Source organism: Haliotis cracherodii, unplaced genomic scaffold (assembly GCF_022045235.1).
Source record: "Haliotis cracherodii isolate W230 unplaced genomic scaffold, xgHalCrac1.p SCAF_11, whole genome shotgun sequence".
Classification (NCBI taxonomy): domain Eukaryota; kingdom Metazoa; phylum Mollusca; class Gastropoda; order Lepetellida; family Haliotidae; genus Haliotis; species Haliotis cracherodii.
The window spans coordinates 7208087-7221636 of record NW_027266266.1 but is presented as its reverse complement, the minus strand read 5'-3'; positions in this window follow the sequence as shown (position 1 = coordinate 7221636).

Here is a 13550-nt window from a genome sequence, read left to right as displayed (position 1 = left end):
AGGGGGACACGCGTGGGTTGCTGAAGACCAATTCTAATCTTGATTTTCACGGGGAGCAAGCATGTGTTCCTGAAGACCATTTCTAACCTGGATCTTCACGGGGTACAAGCATGTGTTTCTGAAGACCATTTCTAACCTGGATCTTCACGGGGGACAAACATGGGTTCCTGAAGACCAATTCTAACCCGGATGTTCATGAGGAACAAGCATGGGTTGCTGAAGACCAATTCTAATCTTGATCTTCACGGGGAGCAAGCATGTGTTCCTGAAGACCATTTCTAACCTGGATCTTCACGGGGGACAAACATGGGTTTCTGAAGACCAATTCTAACCCGGGTGTTCATGAGGAACAAGCATGGGTTTCTGAAGGCCATTTCTAACCTGGATCTTCACGGGGGACAAACATGGGTTCCTGAAGACCAATTCTAACCCGGATGTTCATGAGGAACAAGCATGGGTTTCTGAAGGCCATTTCTAACCTGGATCTTCACGGGGGACAAACATGGGTTTCTGAAGACCAATTCTAACCCGGGTGTTCATGAGGAACAAGCATGGGTTTCTGAAGGCCATTTCTAACCTGGATCTTCACGGGGGACAAACATGGGTTCCTGAAGACCAATTCTAACCCGGATGTTCATGTGGGACAAGCATGGGTTCCTGAAGACCAATTCAGAGGGTAATCCTGAACGCGATATGTCCGCGAATCTGAAAATCCGGACAATTTCAGATGAATTAGTCACTCCGGGCTTTCATTATATCGCCATGTCATAAATCTAAATCGCAGTTGGGGAAGAGTAATCTAAAGCATCACTTCAGGCTTTCATCCCTCATGAAACTGACATTCCATGGTATAGATAGCGGCGTTAAACCAAACTCACTAACTCACTTAATCATACCCTGCTAAGTCAAGTGGCCGCGTACATATGTACCCCCTCCCTGTCCGGCCATTGTCCACTGTGACACTGCACACACCCACCGCCTGCTGGCGGCAGGGGTCACCACGCACGGACACCCTCGATGGCCAGTCACGGTCACTGTCCCAATACACTGGGCGTTGTGAGGGTCGCTCGACCCGTGGGGAGAGTTCAGGTTACCGGCCACAGACAAATAGACAGTGAAGATAGTACACTGGACTCCTAATTGGCTTTGTGGCTTTGTGGGTGAATTAATTTGACCATATGCACCAGATGACCTGGAGGGAATGCCCGATCTAAAGGGTTCTGGTTCGGTGACTGTTCGGTGACCGCTCTGAATGACCCCATACCAACAGTTACGAGGTCATTGTTATTGCTATTGCCCAGTTTAACATCCGTTATACAGCGTTTGGTTTAACAATCCTATGAAGAGTATTTTGATGGAATCACAGCGTATGAACTTGAGGTGGAAAATCCTAAGTGATGAAATTTAACTTTCAAGGAGACCTGCGAACACGGTATGGGACTCATTAGGACGAATCAGGCGTTCGAAACCACGATCATAAGATACTGGCACGCCCAAGGGACGTAACTCTGAAGAGCGTATTGCGGCGCCCTACACAGCTGTGTAACGCGTTCAACCTTTGAAATGAAAGATTTGTAAGTCACTATATGTTTATGATGTATTGGGGGCACGGGTGGCCCAGTCGTCTAAAGCGCCGCGATTCGCTGTGCAGGGTTGCGTCCGTTGGCCACGCCAGAAACCTATGATTGTGTGTTCGACCCCCGGTTCGCCCTGATTATGTTTCTAGGTTTGTCAGCACCATGCCCGTACTCGTTGGTTTCACCGAAGTGGTAAACGTCTTAGACTAGCATCACGTCGGGCTTTCCTTCCACATTAGGCTGACACGCCGTGATGCAACTGTAATACTGTTAAAAGCGGCGTTAAACACTACTCACTCACTTACTTAAAATGAATTAGAAATAGCTCTGCCACGTCACAGTCGGGGCAGCTGGAATGGGTTTAGCACATTGCATCAAAGTGGGAATCGAAACCGGACGCTTATGAGCCAACCCATCACTTGTATATTTCAAAACAACTGTGACCCCATTGCCAAGATCTGAAATAGAAAACCTCGGTTGCCCAAAGACGCAGTAGGAGACCTCCGTTGCCCAAAGACGCAGAAGAAGACCTCGGTTGCCCAAAGACGCAGCAGAAGACCTCGGTTGCCCAAAGACGCAGTGGAAGACCTCGGTTGCCCAAAGACGCAGTGGAAGACCTCGGTTGTCCAAAGACGCAGCAGAAGACCTCGGTTGCCCAAAGACGCATTGGAAGACCTCGGTTGCCCAAAGACGCAGCAGAAGACCTCGGTTGCCCAAAGACGCAGTGGAAGACCTCGGTTGCCCAAAGACGCAGTAGAAGACCTCGGTTGCCCAAAGACGCAGCAGAAGACCTCGGTTGCCCAAAGACGCAGTAGAAGACCTCGGTTGCCCAAAGACGCATTGGAAGACCTCGGTTGCCCAAAGACGCATTGGAAGACCTCGGTTGCCCAAAGAAGCAGCAGAAGACCTCGGTTGCCCAAAGAAGCAGCAGAAGACCTCGGTTGCCCAAAGAAGCAGTGGAAGACCTCGGTTGCCCAAAGACGCAGAAGAAGACCTCGGTTGCCCAAAGAAGCAGCAGAAGACCTCGGTTGCCCAAAGACGCATTGGAAGACCTCGGTTGCCCAAAGACGCAGCAGAAGACCTCGGTTGCCCAAAGACGCAGTGGAAGACCTCGGTTGCCCAAAGACGCAGTAGAAGACCTCGGTTGCCCAAAGACGCAGCAGAAGACCTCGGTTGCCCAAAGACGCAGTAGAAGACCTCGGTTGCCCAAAGACGCATTGGAAGACCTCGGTTGCCCAAAGACGCAGCAGAAGACCTCGGTTGCCCAAAGAAGCAGCAGAAGACCTCGGTTGCCCAAAGAAGCAGCAGAAGACCTCGGTTGCCCAAAGACGCAGCAGAAGACGTCGGTTGCCCAAAGACGCAGCAGAAGACCTCGGTTGCCCAAAGAAGCAGCAGAAGACCTCGGTTGCCCCAAGGGGCAAGTTCCATGGCTGGGGTGTTTGCTTATGTATTTATTGTCTGTGTTGGCTTCACCTCTGTACGGGAGCCCATTTGGGCCATATCACTTTTTATTTATTTTCTCTCGAAACTTCAAGATAATATATTAAAAATTCCAGATATTAATTTGAAATTTACAAAGCAATATTAAGCATTCATTTATTATCGTGAAATTTCAACAAAGCTGCTTGAATTTTCGACCTTGTATCTTGAACTTGCAAGAAAGAAAGCAAAATGATTTGTCGCTAATGGGCTTTCGTACACTGCCACAACACGTGCGGATAGAGTTTTTTTTAAAAGGAGTGTTGCATTTTCTGATCACAAGTTGATGAGGTGTAGTGATGAATGAATTCAAATAAACCACGAAGCAGTTCGTGCCAGGCGTGTCAATTCAGTTGCAAACCCACGAGTTAGTTTTGTAATACGTCTACTCCAATCATTACTTTTTACCCACGGTACGGTCGGGTAGCCTAGTGGTTAAAGCGTTCGCTCGTCACGCCGAAGACCCGGGTTTGATTCTCAATATGGGTACAATGTGTGAAGCCCATTTCTGGTGTCCCCCGCCGTGATATCGCTGGAATATTGCTACAAGCGGCGTAAAACCATACTCACTCACTCACTCACACTTTTTACCCAAAACACTACTGAAAATAATAATAGACCATCCTTTTCATGGGAATATATTATTTTATTTGCAGTTATAAGATCTCCACGTGTAGATGGCAATTGAATACCGTACGATTCATAAACGAGTATAATGTTACTATAGAAGTCTGCTGGAAACATACCCGTGAAGATCCGGGGTAGAATAGGTGTTCAGCTACCAACGCTTGCCGTAAAATACGACTGTGCTTGTCGTTAGAGGCGACTAACGGGATCAGGTGGTCAGGCTGACTGACTTGGTTGATGCATGTCATGGTATCCCAATTGCTGAGAACAATGCTTATGATATCAATCCCTGGATTGTCTGGTCCAGACTCGATTATTTATATATATATATAGCTTGAATAGTGTTGAGTAAAACAACAAACAAACGAACTGAGAACAGAGCTCTCTCTCACTTCGTGACAAAACGAGTAGCTTCGGAGATATACCATTCTGCCGCTAAACGTGCATGTTTGTAATTTAATATTAGCAAATAAGTGCGTCTCCGAAGTATAGCTTTTTAACGTGAACCTTTCAACAAGGATTTCTATGTAAAAATAGAAGCAAAATAATTATTTTTGCAAATTCATGATAAAGAAACGGACAAGATAATCCCAAAAAGTTAAAATGATTGAAACTGGAGATATTTAGTTCTGCCCTAAGCTGTCTGTGTATCAGCATACTTGTAACGTTGTATGATGTTGTGTAAGTGTTGGTTGTTTATAAAAAATAGAGATTGATTGATTGAAGATGCAGAATTTCTGCCGAACATGAGATTATCGAAAGAGAAGGTTGCATCAATCAAGTCAAAGATATTACCACAATGACAAGAAGCTTTTAATTATGAAAACACATGTTCGGATGACTGAACTATATGTCGCGACCCAGAGATTTGATTTCCAAACACAATGACCTGTGTATACCCCCATAAAGTAGGTCAACACAACTTTACACCTCCTCACGCGCTAACACGAGAGTGACGTCATGCTGCGCAGGCGCAATTACACGGTCTGCACGTTCTGTCCGTGCAAGTGGTGGGCTGGCAGACTGCCAATCAATGGCCGGTGCTGACAATGTCGCGGGGCCCTTTAGGTCGTGTATGGAGGTTGGGGGTTGGGGGGTTGGGGGTTGGGGGGTTGAGGGAAGGGGTGGGGTGGCTTTGTCACCAGATCCCGTGTGGGTAGGGACAGTTGATGGGGTCACCCGCTCACCTGGAAACAGGGTTAGGCACATTGTTTTTCCTCCCTAAACAGAAATTACTGCGGGGTGTCTTGTTTGACAAGTTTTGCCTATTGGGAAAGACAGTGTGTTCAAATGAGTTTCTTTGGAGGAGAGACGTCTATTGGTGTCACAGGAGACGCCATGGATTTTCCAATCATAGAAATTATAATCTGTTGGGGGGCGATACATATTCTAAAAACAAAAGAAATGAGGTGATTGAGTACAGGAAAACTCACAAAAAACTAATAATTCTTACATTTCAGATACAGCCGGTTCAATAGCTTACAAAGAACATACGTGAATAACACTCAGTGCAAAGTTTAATATATCTTAATACATTTTAAGGTCTGTTAAATGTGATTTTTAAAATAATCTAACAACGTTTTAACTCTTCAAGCAATATCTCGACGGGGGGCACAATGATATCCTCGCAAAAATTGTACCACGTGAAGAATTGAACCTTGTCTAATGCGATACGAGCGATCGCGTTAATCACAAGGCTACCCGCAACTCTCAATCATAGACTATAATCGGCACTCCGATCAAGAGATTTATAGTTTCAAGTTAAAAATATACAGATTTCCCCCTCAACATATCCCCTAAACATACCCTCCATGTGCAGCACGATAAATTTCACTGTCTTAGGTTTCAAAAAGTAATAAAACACAACTACGTGACGATCTACTCGATATTTTGCTTTGATGTTACTTGCGTGTCCCGACAAGGTGACCCACCCCCCTTTGATTACCTTGGGGGAGGACCCGAGACCACCTGGGGGTGGAGACAGGGAGCTCTGGGTGCCTGTCATTTGACTTGCGCCGCAATTAGAGGCACATTCAGTTACTGTACTAAGATTTAGATTACATGGCTTTTGTAATCCCACCCTGACAAGGAAGGCATCAAGACCACACAGAATTGTTTATTTATTTGTTCGTCGAAAACGAAATAAAGCAAGTTGTTGTGGAGGCTGACCCTTGATATTAATAGTGAGTGAGTGAGTGAGTATGGTTTTACGCCGCTTTTAGCAATATTCCAGCAATATCACGGCGCGGGACACCAGAAATGGGCGAGATTCGAACCCGGGTCTTCGGCGTGACGAGCGAACGCTTTAACCACTAGGCTACCCGACCGCCCCTTGATATTAATAAATAATACAGAAACTTTGTAATTACTGTGATGGGACTTCATTCCTTTATAGTGTCAAAGTGTGCATTAACATTTTAGACATCTTCTTAAATATTCCCCATGTTTATTTTTGTTTGATTGAGGCCTTAAAAATCGAAAAAATCATCGAAAACAAATTCAGAATTATGTTTATTTTATTCCGCAGGTAAATGCAATGACAATGCAAATATTCCAGGAATTTTATTTGACAAAACATATTTTTTCCAATGATGTAAATCGTCATTACAAGTCAAATAAACATGTTAACCCTTATCAGCTGTCAGACCAACCAGTCCATAAAACTGAAATCCCGCTGTCATGTTCTTAAGATTTATAATATTTTTAATGACCCAAAGCAGAGCAAGGTTGTATTTTTTATCATCTCCCTGTTCAAATAAAACTTTAAGATGATCAAAATAAACCAGGCAATACATTTTATTCATGAAAAAGTCGACCTAACGACAACAGATTTTCACTGTCAACATCCTTAAACAAAATAAATAATTTCTTTTGTCTACAGTAGGCTAGGTTTGAAGTCGATTGTAGCCTGTTAAGATTCTTTGACTTCTTTCTTTTGCCCGGCTCCCCTTGAAAATCCCGATATAGAGAATTGGTCTTCAGCAACCCATGCTTGTCGTAAGAGGCGACTAACGGGATCGGATGGTCAGGCTCGCTGACTTGGTTGAAGCATATCATCATAGCCCAGTTTCGTATATCGATTCTCATGATGCCAATCACTGGATTGTCTGGTCCAGATTATTTACAGACTGCCGTCATGTAGCTGGAATATTGCTAAGTGCGGCGTCAAACAATGAATAAACAAACTTTGCCCGGCTGTTTATGTGTTTTTGTTGCTTCAGGCTTTTTTCATCAGTGTATGATCCACATATTTATAACAAAAACAGATTTATAAAACAATCCTCCTGTTCAGCCTGTTGGTGTGAGGGTCAGTGAGTTAGTCTTGTGGGTAAGCGCTCGTCATACTGAACATCCCGGTTCAAATCCCCCATGGGGTGTAGACATGTGTAGACATTTCTTGGTGTCCATCAACACGGTGTCTGTAATATTGATAAAATCTGCTTCCAACTTCACTAACTCACTAACTGACTCACCAACTCACCAACACACTCACTGATTCAATCATTCATTAACTCACTCGCTCACTAGCTCACGTGCTCTCAACTCACTCACCCTCGACTCACTAACTCACTCACTCACTCTGTAACATTCCGTGTTAGCAACGTCACGACGGGGACCTAAATACCCATGGGTAATCGAATCCGGGCCTTCGGCGTGACGTCTTCGCTCCGGGACCGACACGGAAACCGAAACAGTTGTGAAACAGTATCCGGATTTGAATCTACAACTTGAGAGAAGTGACCCAGTCATACCACTGATAATACCACCATCCCTCCGAGTCCTTTATACTGTGTCGAGTGTTTGTATTGTGTCTATCAGAAACAATATACGTGTCGAAGGTTGTATTGTATAGAGAGGTGTGTAGCATTACGTATACCGCCCGTGTGTTAGATATCAATCAGCGGTTGTAATTGTGTATAAGGGGACATTCGTGGCGAGGGGTGGAGGATACCCCTGTGATCGTCCCGGGGGGTGGGGTGGTGGAGCAGGATTCCCCGCCCCATGCCGGGTCTACGGGATATGCATTCACCACCAGGGGATCCGTGACTTGATGACAGACCAGATTATGCATGATGCATGCACACGGGACAAGCACGGGATGGCCGGGCGGATAGGGTGGGCCAACGAGGGTCTAATAAATCAAGATCCTCTGTCAGATGATTTTACCGCAAACAACATACTAAATTCGGTTTTCAAGAGGTAGACACCCCACTCCTTCTGATTTGAGGAACTAACAGTTCGAAGACTATGTATTTGCAAGCAACAACTATGAAATACTGTAAGGGACATTCTCGCGATCTCGACCTTTGGAAACGAGCTAAATATGCCCAAAACACGTGAATGCGAGATCGCGAGAATGTCCCTTACAGTATTCCATAAACAACAGACGCATCGTTGACTAAACCAGATCTACGTACATCTAACTGTTTGTGTTTTCTCTGGAGAAAGACGGACGGTCTTTAAATATTTACGTCTCATTTCGGTACAACATTCCGTTATTCATAATAAATAATTCCACACAATTTCAAGAACAACTGGTATTGTTAGAGGGATAGACTCACCCTTTTGTTTGTTTGTTTGTTTTGTTGTTGTTTAAAGCCACACTCTGCAATATTCCAGTTATATGACGGCGGTATGTAAATAATAGAGTCTAGTCCATATAAACCAGTGATTGACATCATGAGCATCGATCTCCGCAATTGGGATACGATGACATGCATCAACTAAGTCAGCGAGCCTGACCACCCGATCCCGTTTGTCGCCTCTAACGACAAGCATAGTCGCGTTTTACGGCAAGCAGCGGTTGCTGAAGACCTATTCTACCCCAGATCTTCATGGGTATCACCCTTGTGAACGCTAGTGACACCGGAACGGTAGAACATGCTGCCCCTTAACAAGAACACCCGGTGTTTTCAGAGGGGTATACGCACTATTATGAATACGCCAAAAACACCGACATGATAAATATGCAAAGCATTTCAAGAACAATTGGTATTAGAGTTAGTTGGTTAGAGTCACCCTGGTGAACACGAGTGACACCTGCACGGCCGAAAATGCTCGCCTTTGTCAAGAGTGAATGAGTGAGTGAATATGGCTTTTAGCCATATTCCAGGAATATCACGACGTGGTACACCAGAAATTGGCTTCACACAGTTGGGGAATCGAACCAGAGCTTTCGGCGTGACGAGAAAATGTTTTAACCACTAGGCTACCCGACCGCCCACCCTTGTCAAGAACATCTGGTGGTATCAGAGGGTAGACTCACCCTTGTAAACATTAGTGACGTCCTTGTCAAGAAAACGAATATGGACGGTAGAGTGAGTGAGTGAATGAGTTGGGTTTAACGCGGCTTTTAACAGTATTCCAGTTATATCGCGGCGTGAAACCCACGAGCACGGGTATGAAACATAATCGGAGCGAACCGGGATTCGAACCCACAATCATAGGGTCCTGGCGTGCCCAAGGGACGCAACTCTACACAGCGAATCGCGGCGCCTTAGACGACTGGGCCACCCGTGCCCCCTCGACGGTAGGGAGAGCGGACAGATGACCATCACACACCAATTTCACTACCACTGATTCTCATTGACGTCCTAGTTCCCATAATGTCGAGCTATTTACGTGTGATCGCGATATTATTCAGAACTGTGTATGGTGGTAACATGAACATTCCTATAAAACAATATTTAAGTTCTACGTATCATTTATATTACGACTCATAGCGCGTCTCCAACATGGGCCGCTATCAACTTCTGTACAACACAACAGCTCATTGAAGAGAACGTGTTCTTGAGATCATGATGAAAGTCCATAACAAATAATAAAATCTGGTGTACGATTTAGTGTTCTGAACTGTTGCCAACACACTTGAATGTCTCGAGTGGAGGTAAACAGTAGCCGCGCGGGCCGTGCCTCCATACCAGGTCGGGAAACAGTGGCTGCGTGAGCCGTGCCTCCATACCAGGTCGGGAAACAGTGGCTGCGTGAGCCGTGCCTCCATACCAGGTCGGGAAACAGTGGCTGCGTGAGCCGTGCCTCCATACCAGGTCGGGAAACAGTGGCCGCGCGGGCCGTGCCTCCATACCAGGCCGGGAAACAGTGGCCGCGCGGGCCGTGCCTCCATACCAGGCCGGGAAACAGTGGCCGCGTGAGCCGTGCCTTCATACAAGTCCGGGAAACAGTTGCCGTGATTTGAGAACGCATGGAATCGTGAATATCTCACCCCCAGGAGAAAGATATAATTCCAGAAACGTTAAGAGATATACATGTATACACGTGGACATTCATAGTGAGTGAGTGAGTGAGTATGGTTTTAAGCCGCTTTTAGCAATATTCCAGCAATATCACGGCGGGGGACACCAGAAATGGGCTTCACACATTGTACCCATGTCGGGAATCGAACTCGGGTCTTCGGCGTGACGACCGAACGCTTTAACCACTAGGCTACCCGACCGCCCCTGGACATTCATAGCAACAAACAACCTTTCTGGTGTTTGTGTGTGTGCGTGCGTGCGTGCGTGCGTGTGTGTGCGTGCGTGCGTGCATGTGTGTGTATGCGTGTGTGGAGGGGATTTTATAAAAATACGTTGTCCCCAAATATTTCGGAAAAATATAATTATGCTTCAGACGATAGAAAACAAATGATATTGTCTGCCACAAGAATTACTTTGTTGCAAATTTGGAATGATGAAGGTCTCAGATGCTGGTGAAAATCCAAACATCATTATGAATGCGAATCTAAAAATCGAACCAAGGACCAGCGTGGCCCTGCAACTAAGGGACATAACTCTACACCAGTCTCGGCGCCCTTGATCACGAGGCCACTCATATTCCCGAGGGCATCAGAGTGAGTGAGTTGGGTTTAACGCCGCTTTTAACATTATTCCAGTTATATCACGGCGTGTCAGCTTAATGTGGGAGGAAAGCCCGAAGTAATGCAGGTTACCACTTCGGTGAAACCCACGAGCACGGGTATGGTGCTGACAAACCTAGAAATATATTGGGGGCGAACCGGGATTCGAACCCACAATCATAGGTTTCTGGCGTGCCCAAGGGACGCAACTCTGCACAGCGAATCGCGGCGCCTTAGACGACTGGCCCCCCGTGCCCCCCGAGGGCATCAGAAATCGGTTTCATCTCATGCAGACTGGAACCCTTCCCGATGGCGCGTAATGGTACCCCGAAGGCGCGCATCGTTGCTCACAATATCAATCACCGGGCTGTCAGGTGCAGACTCTATTATTTACCGCCATATAATACCGTCATCAGCAAAGGTTGACTAAGATCACGATCTTGAAGTTGTTTGAATTCCAACTGCTCTTCAAAATATGTCCCGTCACATCCACTGATCACATACACTCTATACCCACATACCTTCAGGCAGAATCGTGTCTGGCTATTAAGTCAGCACATCTGTCTTGCAAGCTGCTCGACAGAAGCTGTGGAATGTCATCCAAATTTATGCTACTAAATTAGGTCTGAAAATGTAAACAAGACGAGCAGCTAGAGTTTCTAGCAATGGCCTACACACGTCTAATATATCATGTTAACAGCGTAACACCTTACCGTAAGGTCCCCAGTAAGTCAATGGAAAATAAATAATGCGACGCCCTTTATATATTAGATTGAAGTGGATGTCCTTTATATTTGCTTGTTTGTTGTTTAGCAATATTCAAGCTTTATTGATGCGGTCTGTAAATAATCGAATCAGGACTAGACAATCCATTGACTGACATCATGAGCATCGAACGGGTAATTGGGATACGATGACTTGCATCAAACAAGTCCGCGGGCCTGACCACCTGATCCCATTAGTCGCCTCTTACGACAAGCAGGAATATATATTTATACATTGTAAATAAAACGTTAATAGCAGTATGTATAAAAGCTGTAAATGTATATATACTTCGTTATCATAGTCTAGGTTTACAGTGGATGAGCGTTACTGCAACAGAAAACATGCATTTATGCCATTGTTTAGATGCGGAACTGAAAACTGTTGCATCATTGGAAGGGCGGCGTGAAATGCCGCCATTTGTAAATAGTTGCGATTTGATGGTCGTTTCGAGGGATGTCAGATTACAGGTGAACAAAATGAATCATTATGATGAGGAACGTTCTTATCGTGAATGTTGTGAAAATTGGATATTACATATTTATTTCAATGTATAATTTTTGGCGATTAATGTATTCTGCCATTATTGATCCTATTGTTTTTACAATATTCTTTATCAAAACTAGCACCGTAATATTTGACTGAGCGATGTTATAATTACGGTATCGCCATGGCAACCATTCTATCAGTAGGTTCCTGTAACTTAGTAACTGGTTAACATCACATATACCAGGGTGCCGTTGTACAAAACAACCTAAACGCTACAATTGTCGTAAGTCGATGTTAGGTCTGGAAGTTACGATCATCTTAGCGCTAAGATCGCTTTGTACAGCGGCACCCAGGACAATAGATCGCCCTGCCGTATACATCAAGGTGTATGTATATCCATTGAAATCGCGCCTTATTGATTTTTACTGTATATTTGTAGTTTAATGCGGTATATTTTCTATATGTTTGTTAGTTTCAATGTAAGAGTTTAGCGCGCAGAGATAACTTGGTGTAAATTTAAGCTGAGAGGTTAACATCACATACCAGGGCAAGACCGCCTTACAGTAAACATCGAAGTGAATGTATATCCTTTGAAATCGCGCCTTATTGTTATTTACTGTTTATATATAGTTTTTTCTGTTTATTTATATACATGTTAGTCAGTTTCAATGTTAATAGTTTCATGTGACCGCCTCTACGGTCCGGTGGATAGAGCGTCTGCAGAAGGTTGGTGGTTCGATCCCCGGCCACGTCATACAAAATTCGATGAGTTACGTCCCTTAGCCATGCCAGGATCGGTCGTTGGTTTCGAATACCAGATTCATCCTAATTGCGACCCTGACTTACCATACCCCTGCTCGGGGACCCATAAGAGTGCTGCCGCCTTCGTGGTCTTGTGGTAGAGCGTCCGACCGGAGACTGGAAGGTCCACGGTTCGATCCCCGGTCGCGTCATACTAAACACATTAAAAGATGGTACTTGTTGTTACCATGCCTGGCGCTCGGCATTAAGGGGAGGACTGGTCGGTTCGGAGTATACTGTGTCTTAGTGTGGTTTTCGTGTTAAACTGCGGCATGGTATCTCAGTGGGCTAGCACTACAGAACCGGAATTAGTCCGGACTAGTACACACACACACACACACACACACACACACACACACACATCTGGGTCTTCTCGGGGGACAAGCATGGGTGGCTGAAGACCAATTATAATCTGGATTTCACGGGGGAGAAGCATCGGTTGCTGAAGTCCAATCGTGATAGAGCGTCTGCCCGGAGAGTGGAAGGTCTGGGGTTCGATCCCGGCCTCGTCATACCAAAAAACATTAAAAGATGGTACTTGTTGTTACCCTGCCTGGTGCTCGGCCTTTAAGGGATAATACAGAGCTAGTCGCCTCGGAATCAGTGTACTGTGTGGGGTACCCATGTTAAACTGCGGCATGGTCTCTCATTGCCTACCACTATAAAACCAAACAGACTTTATCGTGCAGGCCCAGTTTTCTTTTTTTTCAAAATAAAATACCAGCGTTTTATATCTTGCTTGCAACGCCTCCAGACGAACATTAACACGTTTCTCTGATGTAGACAGGCTTACTTTCAAGGAGCATGGATTATATTTTTTTTCATCGCCAAAACAATCTATCTTTCAAATCCGTCTTTCACAAATGTTTACCGATTTAATCACTAAGAAATTTTTCATCTAAGACATAAAAGCCAAGAAAACTGAACAACAGTTCGCTGTGATATTTACATCACATATCCTC